At 37.7% G+C, this 13,567-nt stretch overlaps 1 non-coding gene across 1 annotated transcript; it reads left to right on the top strand.

The window, feature by feature from the left end:
- Positions 1-3,421: 3,421 nt before the first annotated feature.
- LOC131749097 (U1 spliceosomal RNA) lies at positions 3,422-3,585 on the top strand. Its single transcript, XR_009333206.1, has one exon. It is a non-coding gene; the product is annotated as a U1 spliceosomal RNA (small nuclear RNA).
- The last annotated feature ends 9,982 nt before the right edge of the window (positions 3,586-13,567 follow it).

The following is a 13,567-nucleotide window of genomic DNA, read 5'->3' as shown; positions in this document are numbered from 1 at the left end:
CTGAACTGAAAGAGTTCACATTGTGCTTAGATCAGCCAAAGATCAAGATGCAGCAGTATAAACAAGAAACATTTTCTTACAGCATCAGTTGTACTGCTTTTCCTATCTTCAGGGTCAGTACTGAGTGCAGTTATGCAGGGTGTGGAAGCTGTGGCTTTGGCCAGAGCAATATTCATTCATTCATTAATTCAGTCTACAAATATTTATTGGGCACTTACTAAGCTTTGTGCTAAACCCTGGGAGTTTCAAGTTTGGGGGTGATGTGGGTAGAAAGGGGATAAAGATATGATCTCAAGGATCTCACTCAGCCTCAGCCATAGCGGAGAAGAGTTCCAGGGTGGAGCAGAGTGGAGGCAGGGAGCATGCAAGAAGCAGTCTGACCGGCTGACTGCAGTGGGCATCTGAATTCTCCCCTCAGTATGTGGGAGAGGTCGTGGTTAAGGGCCATGACTTCACGTGGCTCTGGTTTTCTAGGGCCCTGATAAAAACAAAACTTCAATTTAGAGTCCTGACAACTTGTGACTTGCTCTCTATGTCACCCTGCTCCTGGCCTTACATGTGACAGTATTTATGTACACACTGTCACAATGCATGTGCGTGCTTCCACCCACTCAGTCATCTGGGGAGTCAGAGGGCACACAGATCAGGATTTATATAAACACAGGCTATTCAGTCTGCCTTTTTTTCCCATCCAGGCTAAATCTGAGAAGCCATGAGGGTAATAATATAAGACACAAGGTACTTCTCTCTTTGATTTTTCATACTGTGAGCACAGATAATGTGCCTATTTTGACATTCATGGTTAGCTTGATGAATATTAAGTAACAGGGGGAAGAAATATTCATTCTTTTTTTATTCCTCTTTTTTATTGTGGTAAAATATACATAAATAATATTTATTTTAACCATTTATAAATATGCAGTTCAGTGGCATTAAATACAGTCACAGTGTGTGTAACCATCACCACTGTCTATAGCCAAAACTTTTTCATCATCCTCAGCAAAAACTGTAACCATCAAACAGTAACAACCCCATTTTCCCTCCCACCAGCCCTTAGTAATCTCTATTCTATTTTCTGTCTCTATGAATTTGCCTATTCTAGGTACCTCGTATAAGTGGAATCTACAATATTTGTCCGTCTACGTCTGGCTTATTTCACTAAACACAGTGTTTTCAAGGTTCATCCATGTTATAGCATGTAACAAAATGCCATTCCTCTTTTGGCTTAGTAAATCCCACTGTGTAAGAAATATTCATTCTTACATTAAAAAAATCATACTTGGCCTTTTCCTACATCAATAAGCAGGTAAGGAGTTCAAGTCAACATCTATAAATTGGGAAAGATTTTCCATGTCCACATTGAAGCAAGCAAAAAGCTTTTCACAATTTTTATTGTCCTGGAAACTTTGGTGTCTATGTGTTCCTGCTCTGGAACTCCTTGAATTGATCAAATTTATTCCAAAGGAAAGAAAAGTAAGATAAAGTAATGAGTGTTTTCCACATCATGAAATAATCAAAGGAAACCCAACCTTAACATTATTCAAACCTTCAACAAATATTTATTTAACAAATTCTCTGTGCCGAGTGTTATGCTAGATGATGGTAATACAGCTGTGTTTAAAACAGAGACAATCTCTGCCCTCAAAGGACTCAACTAAAGACAAAAAGGGTTAGGGAGGGAGATTGGAATTGTGGTAAAGAATGAGACTAACATCCTATGGCAGAAAAGGTGGAAAAAACAGAATCAGGGAGAAACTTGTACAGTCCCATGAGAAATAGAGTCAAGTAAAATAAGATGGAGACATGTGACTCTGTGTCTAGAGAGAGGCCTGGCATGCTATGGTATTTAGGGTTGAAAAATGTTAAAAGGCCTTCTACTGTTTTGTTCACCAACATGGACAGTAGGCCAGCTCTGGGCTCTGAAGGAACTATATTAATTGATACTCCATGTATTATGTGAAGCTCTACCTTTCAAACATGAAAAGGGAAAAACCGCAAAGCTGGGTTCTGAGGGTTACAACATTAGGACCAAACAAGTGAGCTAATACTTGAAAATTTATAGGTGGCTCTAGTTTTTAAAATATATTTTTTTCTGATTAAGTTCTTTTTAAAAAAATATTTTATTTGAAATATAGTTGATATACAGTAATATTATATAAGTTACATGTGTACAATAGTGATTCACAATTTTTAAAGGTTATACTCCACTTATCATTATTATAAACTATTGGTTAAATTCCCCATGTTGTACAATATATCCTTGTAGTTTATTTTATACAGAATAGTTTGTACCTCTTAATTCCCTATCCCTATATTGCCCCTCCCCACCCACCACTGGTAACCACTAGCTTGTTCTCTATATCTGTGAGTCTGCTTCTTTTTTGTTATATTTACTAGTTTGTTGTATTTTTTAGATCCCACATATAAGTGATATCATACAGTATTTGTCGTTCTCTGTCTGACTTATTTCACTTAGCATAATGTTCTCCAAGTCCATCCATGTTGCTGCAAATGGCAAAATTTTGTTCTTTTTATGGCTGAGTAGTATTCCATCGTATATATACCACATCTTCTTTATCCATTCATCTGTTGATGGACCCTTAGGTTGCATCCATATCTTGACAATTGTAAATAATGCTGTTATGAACATAGGGGTGCATGTATTTTTTCAAGTTAGTGTTTTTGTTTTTTTCAGGTATATACCCAGGAGTGGAATTGCTGGGTCATATGGTAGCTCTATTTTTAGGTTTTTGAGAAACCTCCATACTGTCTTCCACAGTGCCTACACCAATTTACAATTCCACCAACAGTGGACGAGGGTTCCCTTTTCCCCACATCCTCACTAGGTAGCTCTAATTTTATTTGATGACTTGAGCTCACATGTAGAATAGCTTAAAAAAAAGAAGGGAATTATGGCCCTTGCAATCAAAGCTCTCTTCCATGCCCGCAAATGTACTAGATATGAATCTGGGGAAATCTTATTTGATTTAAAATGTGAAATCAGCCCACATTAACAAGAAATGTGAACATAAACATAAACATTCTTCTGTTTGCAGATGATATTATTATCACAAGCTACGAGTGATCTTAGTAAACAAATGTCTCAGCTAATTATTTCCAGAAAGAAAGTTTACATATCAGTAAACAAATTTGTCATTTTCAGTAGATGCTCCCAACTTCTCATTGGTGAATAGTGTCAATAATTCCATAAAGCAAGTACTTGAGGATATTAGTAGCTGAGGTGGTTATAGCCACTTTCAAATACTTCCGGGTTAAACATTTTTTAAATGTCACGTTTTATGACATGGGGTTTTGATGGCCTGTTTGTCTCAGTGTTAAAGAAGACCCAAAATAACCATCTGAAAGGGATCTTGGCCCAGTCCACAGGCAGCCACACCTCCAACAATAATAGATACACTTTATACTTACCTGGCAGGGAAGATACCATGATCATGAAGGTGGTTTTCCCAGGGCGAGGCTTATCCACTGCACTCCGGATGTGGTGACCCCTGCAATTTCTCCAAATGTGGGAAACTCGACTGCATAATTTGTGGTAGTGGGGGACTGCGTTCATGCTTTCCCCTGATAAATTTAGTTTAAAAATAGAACTTTCAGGGCTTCCCTGGTGAGGCAGTGGTTGGGGGTCCGCCTGCCGATGCAGGGGACACGGGTTCGTGCCCTGGTCCGGGAAGATCCCACATGCCGCAGAGCGGCTGGGCCCGTGAGCCATGGCCGCTGAGCCTGCGTAATGGGAGAGGCCACAACAGTGAGAGGCCCGTGTACCGCCAAAAAAAAAAAAAAAAAAAAAACCGATACACTTTACTAAGCCCTCTACAAAGTATTTTCGACATCTTATATCATTTAATCCTCACATCAGTCCTATAAGGCAGTAGCAGCTATTATCCATCAGCTCCAGACTGGAGCAATGCACCACTACTGGTCACATCACTTTGAATTTGAGGATGGCCAGTCTATCTGAGTTCAGCTGACTGCTAAAGCTGCAGAGCTGAGCTGCATCCAGGTGCTTGTCAGGGAGCGGAACAACAGTCATTACGGCTCAGTCCCTACCAGAAACTCCACTGAGAGAAATAGTAGTTATGAAGGACAACCTGCAGGGAGTGTAGTCCATTCATCCTCTAGTCATCTCCACTTATTTTTGATTGTGCAATCCTATTGTAAAACATACCCACCTTCCCCCTGCCCCATGACCTTCTCCAAGTGTGATCTGAGAGCAAGCAATATCAGGATTACCCAGGAGCTAGTTAGAAATGTGGACTCTCAGGCCCTGCCCTAGAATTACTGAATCAGATGCCAAATTTTAACAAGATCTTACAATGATGTGTGTATACACTAAAATTTGAGAAGATTTTCTGAATGCAATCATATAAAAAGGTATTAAAATGTATCAATATAATACACTTATCTTTTATCTTTTTTTTTTCCTTGTGGTACGCCGGCCTCTCACTGTTGTAGCCTCTCCCGTTGCGGAGCACAGGTTCTGGACGTGCAGGCTCAGTGGCCATGGCTCATGGGCCCAGCTGCTCCGTGGCATGTGGGATCTTCCTGGACCAGGGCATGAACCCGTGTCCCCTGCATTGGCAGGCGGACTCTCAATCACTGTGCCACCAGGGAAGCCCTCTTTTATCTTTTTTTTTAACTTGACCCAAAGAAACTTGAATAATTTACCAAAAGTAGAAAGTTAACAAACCACATTCTTTCATCATAATCCAATAAAACTAAGAATAAACAATGAAAAGTGGACCCAAAATGATTTTTTTATAAATTGAGGAATGCTTGTAAGTAATCCCTTAACCAAATAAGAAATCATAACTAAAAAAAAAAAAGTCAAATTTTCTCAAATGTAGTAACAAATAAAAGATTTCATTCCCGAAACTCCATACTGAATAACACTCTTTTTCAAACTTAGGTTTCTAGAAAATTGTATAGCTGTACACAGTATTATCTTTAATTTTGAGAAAAGACCCAAATCAAATGAACAAAGTATATAACCTCAGACATGAGAAAAAGAAAAACAAAGTAAAACAAATGAAAGCAGGAGGTAGGTATTAAGATAAAAGCTTATGTTGATTCACTAGAAAACAGAGAAAGAGTTGAAAATATGAATGAAACCAAAAGTTGGTATCTGAAAAGACTAATAGTATAGATATTTCCCTGCTGATTCTGATTAAATAAAAAGAAAGAAGGCAACATTATGCCATGTTAGTAATAAGAAAGGAGATACAAACATGGAAGAGATTAAAAATATTAGAGATGATTATGTACAACAATCTGGCAATTTATTATAAAATCTTGAGAACACAGAATGTCTCCTCTTAAAATGTAAGGTTCTGAAATGGACCCAAGAAGAGTTAGAAAACTGGAACAATCACAGAATAGACAGAAATGGTGATTACAGAACTACTATTGAAAAGAAATGAGGCTCAAATGATCTCACAGCTGAGATCAATATAGTGGAATTGATATTACATGTAATACACTTATCTTTAAAAAATTAATGTGATATTTGTGTAATGCCTTACTAATATATTGTACACAGTATAAAGCATGAAAAACAGAACATTTAAAATATGAGGTAAATATGAAATAATATTTTGAAATAAAATTTATATGATTATATATGTAAATCTATCTCTTATTTGAAACATATTATTATAAATATTTTAGTGAGAACAATGTGATTGAATATGCCTCCTTAATTTTGAAGTGATGGTTTAACATTTTGGAATATGGAATTCAGTTTAAACAAAGGCTTGGCTCCAATGAATGTCATAGCTAGAAACGATACCTCACAAAGATTCATAGATCTAAATGGCTGTGGTATGACATTAGCTGTGCTCAGTAAATCCTATTACTAACTTTTCATTTACGCAAAGGTTTTTTATTAAAATTTGGCTATTAAATTTCCACTCTCCCTGACATCAATCAGTGGCTCTTGCACATTAAAATGTTTTTACAAACCAGTTCAAGCTATCGGAGTAGACTGTTTTAGGCAAGTTTATAATGTCCCGTTACAGTTTTTCTTACAACTGTACAAATAGTGACACACTTAGCTGTCAGCAATAAAATTACAAGATGATGAAAACATCTTCAAATATCTGTTATCAAAATGCTCTGTCTATGACCTATTCCTTTGAAAAACACTTCCTTTCTCACCCATTGTTAAAAAGCCATCTTTCCTTGACAGATAGACTGAGTGATGAAATCAGAGGCAATCTTTATGTTAGATATAAATGAAACAGTTTCTTTCTTCTTTTAAGATTAAAAATTAATATAAACACTAGTTCTAATGGATCATGTTGCAGTCTCATAGAGTACACAAATCCCACATTAGAGACCATACTCTGTAGCAGTTTTTCCAAACCATTTTGAGTATGAAATCTCTTTCTAAAGTAAAACCTTTTCTCAGGCCTCCACCATGATAGTGGCTGTACTTTTACCATCAATTGGTTGAGAAAACATTTAAAATTTACTATTAATTTAATAACACTCTTTTTTAATGTAAAGAGTTTCCCTTTTTTTCTTCTTTTTAAAATTGAAGTATAGTTGATTTACAATGTTGTGTTAGTTTCAGGTGTACAGCAGTGATTCAGTTATACATATCCGTATATACATATGTATATCTATATCTATATATTCTTTTTCAGATTCTTTTCCACTGTAGGTTATTACAAGATATTGAATATATTTCCCTGTGCTATACAGTAGGTCCTTGTTGTTTATCTATTTTATATATAGTGGTCTGTACCTGTTAATCCCAAACTCCTAATTTATCCCTCCCTCCCCCCCTTTCCCCTTTGGTAAGCATCAGTTTGTTTCTATATTTGTGAGTTTGTTTCTGTCTTGTAAATAAATTCACTTGTATCATTTTTAAAAACTCCACATATAAGTGATAGTGTATAATATTTGTCTTTCTTGGTCTGACTTCACTTAGTATGATACTCTCTAGGTCCATCCATGTTGCTGCAAATGGCATCGTTTCATTTTTTTTATGGCTGAGCAATATTCCATTATATATATATATATGTGTGTGTGTGTGTGTGTGTGTGTGTGTGTGTGTGTGTGTGTGTGTATCTCACATCTTCTTTATCCACTCATCTGTTGATAGACATTTAGGTTGTTTCCATATCTTGGTTATTGTAAATAGTGCTTCTGTGAACATTGGGGTTCATGTATCTTTTCAAATTAGATTTTTCGTCTTTTCTGGATACATTCTCAGGAGTGGGATTGCTGGATCATATGGTAACTCTATTTTTAGTTTTTTAAGAAAACTCCATACTGAATAACACTCTTAAAATGTTTTCTTATAGAAAATTTCAAATATACACGGAAGTAGACAATGTTGCAATCGACTCCACGTATCCTTTACTCAACTTCAACAACGATCAACATTCAATAACATTTTAAAATGAGCTTTTATTTTATTGCTGTCCACATGCATGAAGACATTCATTTATTCTACTGACAATTCTTGGTTTTCAGATGGATATGGTGACTCCTTGCATAAATGCTGCCATTTTCTACCCCACCTGCATGTGGACAGACAAGCAAAACTTTGAGAACTGGTTCAGTCTAGAGTCTAAAATCTCTTTGTGATTTAAACCAGACCAAGAGGTGACAATATACTTGAATCATTTCATATTAGCCCCCACAGAATTACTTTTAGTGAATTGCTCTGCTTTGTGATGTCAGTGACCTATATTAAGCGGCATTTTTAAAAAGCAGTCCTTTACAACAGTGACTATGTTTTCTATGGCATGTTTTTGTGGGTGTCATTCATTATACGATATTTATCCAGAAGGCTACAGTGGAGACATTTCTCTGCAATCTCTGTATCAAAAACAGCTGTGCTTTATTTGAGTGGTGGAGTAAGGTAAACTCATTATGATTACTGATGTTGTTGTGTTTTGGATGTTTTTCTGGAGCACATTCAAGCACTTTAGTAATTTAATCCATTTCTGAGTTGTTGAAACCATTCCAAAACAGCCTCTTGCTTTGTTGGGTTCTCTTTGTTTTTCTCTTTCCCCTCTGGAGGTGCACAGGGTGGTCAGGATTGAAAGATGAAGAAAGAAACAGTTCTAGGTCTGTTTTTTTTTTCCCCCAGCCTCCACTTCAAACTCCAGAATACAGAAACCTTTAAAAGACTGTGCTTACATGTGGTTTTGGAGTGAGTTAATACATGGGTTCTATGGTGAAGTAACATCTCTCAACCAGACCTGGGCAGATTTGATACTCCAACACTAATAAGAACTCCAGGCACTTTGTCATTTTTAATACGTCATCCTGGAATGTACCCTGTTTGGCAAACCCTTCTAGGAATAGATATAAATTTGAAGTAAAATGGCTCCATGCCCAAAGCTTTTACTTTCACAGGTTAGAAAGGCTTTTATAGTGTTCATTACCCTCCTTCGCATAATAAGAGCCTAGGGGAGCCAATTCCCAGGGCTGTTCTCCACATCCTGGAGTTCTGCAATTGTTTCAAGGAGTATCAAAAAAAGATATAAAAAAGATCTTAGTGCAATTTAATTTTTAAAGGCATAAGCCATACATTTTTAGGGAAAGATGATGAAATAAACTAAAATAAAAGAAGTAATACTTTTCAGTTCTAAAATATCTGGAAATTATTGCTTTAAAACAGGGTTACCAAAAGAGTGGTTCCGTTATAGGCTCTGCCTCATTCCCTCCACCTCTGCCTTCCTGGGCTTACAGTTGGGTACAATGATGTCTCTAGGAGTGGGTTTTGCTGTGACCCCTATGTTGATATTCATGGACCTTCCTCCATTCCTGCACCCCATTCTCCCAGCCTGAGTACTCACCTTGTACATCATATATAGTAGGATTGTCCCCATTTTGGAGTGCTACAACTGTCACTTATAACTCTAGTTCCCTCCTAGGAGTGTGGCTCAGAGTTGCCCTTACCAGTTGGTCTGCCACTTCTCAGGTACCCTGTTTCTGTTAAACGGTGACAGGTCTTTTAATGGCCACTGGCAAACCTGCCTGAACCTCTCTAGATTTGTTTGCTATTTTCTGCACTCTGTTCACCCTACTGGAGTATCAATAAATTACCTGCTTCACCAGACAATCCTGTAATATGAATAACAACCTGGAAATATAATAACAGCAAGCACATATAACTTCTGCTGTGTGCCAGTGTTATTCTTAGTGCTCTGCAGATATTAACTCATGCAGGCTTCATAACAACTCAGAGGTCAGTACTATTATTATCAATGATAAAGTTGAAGAAGCTGAAGCACAGATGTAGGTTAAGTACATTGCCCAAAGTTACAAGCTGACAAATGATGGAACTAAGAATTTTTTAACCACTTTATTGAGGTATGACTGACATACAAAAAGAAGTAGATATTTAATATATTACAACTTGATGTGTTTAGAAATAAGTATACCTTGTGGAACCATCATCACTATCAATGCCATAAACTTAGCTATCACCTCCAGAAGTTTCCTCTGTCCCCTTTGTTTTGCTTTGTTTTTCCTTTTGCAGTAAGAACACTTAACCTAAGATTTAACTTCCTAGCAAAATTTTAAGTATACAATCCAGTTCTTTTAATTATAGGCTCTATGTTGTAAAGTAGATCTCCAGAACTTATTTATTTTATGTAACTGAAACTCTGTAGCCTGACCGACACCTCCCCATTTCCCTCACCCCACCCCTCAGCCCCTGAGAGATCAGCTAGGTGGTTTGTGACCACCTAGAGGGGTGGGATAGGGAGGGTGGGAGGGAGGGAGATGCAAGAGGGAAGAGATATGGGGATATATGTATATGTATAACTGATTCACTTTGTTTTAAAGCAGAAACTAACATACCATCGTAAAGCAATTATACTCCAATTAAATAAAAAATAAAAAAATAAACAGCTAAAAAATACGTACTACATAAAGCACTAGCACATGATTTAAGGGGATGCCGGCATGTTTAAAGACTATTAAATACATTAGGGTGGATGCCTGCGGTGGGAGAGGGAAAATGGGAGTAGGAATCATGGAAGAAGGAAAAATAGAGACAGGGAGAGAAAGAGAGGCCTTGCCCAGAATGATGACAAAAATTTACTAAGAACTGAGGAGTATGATCAACTCAATTCTCAGCCACCCGAGGTCCAAATTAAACAAATAAATAGTTGCCCTGCAATGGAATCCTTTGCTCTTGAGGATGCTTATAATTTTTCTGGTTGGATATATAGAGTGTCTGATATATGTCAAGGGTAAATAAAATCTAGTAGGTGGCTGTATAGGAATGAACCGTAATGTATGCAGCCTTTGCTTTACTGGGAAATGACTAGGCTATTCTTTGCTTCTTCTTTTCTTTGCAGTTAGATGTGAAAATAAATTCATACCCAGGCGACCAGTGTGCGATAGATTACTTTTTAACAATTTTATGGAGATATAATGCACAGAAAAAAACCTGACCCATTTAAAGTGTACAATTCATTGAGTATTAGTGTGTTCACAGAGTTGTGCAACCATCACCACAATCAATTTTAGAACATTTGCATCACCCCCAAAATAAATGCCATGTCCATTAGCAGTCACTTCCCATTCTCTCACCCCCAGCCTTCCAGCCTCAGGCAACCATTAATCTACTTTCTGTCTCTAAAACTTTGTCCACTCTTGATAGTTCATATAAATAGTATCATACATTATGTGGTCGTTTGTGGTTGGCTTCTTTCCCTTAGCATAATATTTTTGAAGTTCATCCATGTTGTAGCATATATCAGTACTTTGTTCTTTTTTGGCCAATAAAATATCTTCCAATTGCTAAGTAATATATCCAATTACCAAACAATATATATTCCATTGTATGGATATACCACATTTTATCCATTCTTCAGTTAATGGATATTTGGTTTTTTTCCACTTTTTGGCTAGTATGAGTACTGCTGCAATAAACATTACTGTGCAAGTGTTTGTGAGAACATATGTTTTCAATTCTTTTGGGTATATACCTAGCAGTAGAATTGCTGAATCATGTGGTAATGCTATATTTAACTTTTTGAGGAACTGCCAGATTGTTTTCCGCAGTGGCTGGAACATTCTATAATCCCAACAGCAATGTATCAATGTTCTGATTTCTCCACATCCTTGTCAAAACTTGTTATTATTTGATTTGTTGATTATAGCTGTCTTAGTGGGTGTGAAGTGGTATCTCATTATGGTTTGATTTGAATTCCCCTGATGACTAATAATGAGCATTTTTTCATATGTCTATTGTATGTTATATTTATTGGCCATTTGCATATCTTTGGATAAATAGCTATTCAGATCCTTTGCCCATTTTTAAATTGGATTATTTGGGGTTGTCTTTTTATTATGGAGTTGTAAGAGTACTTTATATATTCTAGCTACAAATCCCTTATCGCATACATGATTTTCAAATATTTTCTCCCATTCTGAGTTGCCTTTTCACTTTCTTTTTTTTTTTTTTTTCCGGTATGCGGGCCTCTCACTGTTGTGGCCTCCTCCCTCGTGAAGCATAGGCTCCGGATGCACAGGCTCAGCGGCCATGGCTCACGGGCCCAGACGCTCCGCAGCATGTGGGATCTTCCCAGACCGGTGTACGAACCCGTGTCCCCTGCATCGGCAGGCGGACTCTCAACCACTGCGCCACCAGGGAAGCCCCTTTTTCACTTTCTTTTTTTCTTTTTTTTTTTTTTTGTGGTACGTGGGCCTCTCACTGTTGTGGCCTCTCCCGTTGTGGAGCACAGGCTCTGGATACGCAGGCTCAACGGCCGTGGCTCACGGGCCCAGCAGCTCCGCAGCATGCGGGATCTTCCCGGACCGGGGCACGAACCCGTGTCCCCTGCATCGGCAGGCAGATTCTCAACCACTGCACCACCAGGGAAGCCCTCACTTTCTTGATGGTAGTTTTAAAGCAAAAAAGTAGTTAATTTTGAAGAATTCTGATTTATTTTTTCCTTTGTTCCTCTTGATTTTGTTATCAGATCTAAGAATCCATGGTATAATCCAAGGTCACAGATTTTCACCTATGTTTCCTCGTAAGACCTTTATAGTTTTAACTCTTATGTTTGGGTCTATGATCCATTTTGAATTAATTTTTGTATATTGTGTGAGGCAGAGGGGTGCAACTCCATTCTTTAATATGTGGATATCCGGTTGTTCCAGCACCATTTGTTGAAAAGACCATTCTTTCCCTATTAAATTATCCTGGCACCCCTCTTGAAAACCAATTGACCTCAAACGTAAGGATTTATTTCTGGGCTCTCAATTCTATCCTATTGATCTATACATCTATTGTTATGTCATTATCACACTCTCTTGATTACTATAGCTTTGTAGTAAGTTTTGAAATTTGGGAGTATGAGTCATCCTACTTTGTTCTCCTTTTCAAGTTAGCTATTCTGCATCCTGTGTACTTCCATATCATTTGCAGCACCAACTTGCCAATCTTTGCAAAGAAGCCAGCTGGGATTTTGCTGGGATTGTTTTGATTCTGTAGATCAATTTGGGAAGTATTGCCATCTTAACGATATTGTCTTCCAATTCATGAACACAGGATGTCTTTAATTTCTTTTTTTTTTTTTCAATCTTAGCTCATTTTATTTTATTTTATTTTATTTTATTTTTTTTTAACATCTTTATTGGAGTATAATTGTTTTACAATAGTGTGTTAGTTTTTCCTTTACAACAAACTGAATCAGTTATACATATACATATGTTCCCATATCTCTTCCCTCTTGCATCACCCTCTCTCCCACCCTCCCTATCCCACCCCTCTAGGTGGTCACAAAGCACAGAGCTGATCTCCCTGTGCTATGCAGCAGCTTCCCACTAGCTATCTAATTTACATTTTTTTTTTTTTTTTTTTTTTTTTTTTGCGGTATGTGGGCCTCTCACTGTTGTGGCCTCTCCCGTTGCGGAGCACAGGACCAGGGCACGAACCCATGTCTCCTGCATCGGCAGGCGGATTCTCAACCACTGCACCACCAGGGAAGCCCTCTAATTTACATTTGATAGTGTGTATATGTCCCTGCCACTCCCCCACTTCGTCACAGCCCACCCCTCCCCCTCCCCATATCCTCAAGTCCATGCTCGAGTAAGTCTGTGTTTTATTCCCGTCCTACCACTAATCTCTTCATGACATTTTTTTCCCTTAGAGTCCATATATATGTGTTAGCATACGGTATTTGTTTTTCTCCTTCTGACTTACTTCACTCTGTATGACAGACTCCAGGTCCATCCACCTCATTATAAATAACTCAGTTTCATTTCTTTTTATGGCTGAGTAATATTCCATTGTATATATGTGCCACATCTTCTTTATCCATTCATCTGTTGATGGACACTTAGGTTGCTTCCATGTCCTGGCTATTGTAAATAGAGCTGCAATGAACATTTTGGTACATGAGTCTTTCTGAATTATGGTTTTCTCAGGGTATATGCCCAGTAGTGGGATTGCTGGGTCGTATGGTAGTTCTATTTGTAGTTTTTTAAGGAACCTCCATACTGTTCTCCATAGCGGCTGTATCAATTTACATTCCCACCAGCAGTGCAAGAGTGTTCCCTTTTCTCCACA

Source organism: Kogia breviceps, chromosome X, assembly GCF_026419965.1.
Source record: "Kogia breviceps isolate mKogBre1 chromosome X, mKogBre1 haplotype 1, whole genome shotgun sequence".
Taxonomy (NCBI): domain Eukaryota; kingdom Metazoa; phylum Chordata; class Mammalia; order Artiodactyla; family Physeteridae; genus Kogia; species Kogia breviceps.
The sequence above is the reverse complement of the archived record's forward strand: the minus strand, read 5'-3'. Positions and strand labels throughout refer to the sequence as shown.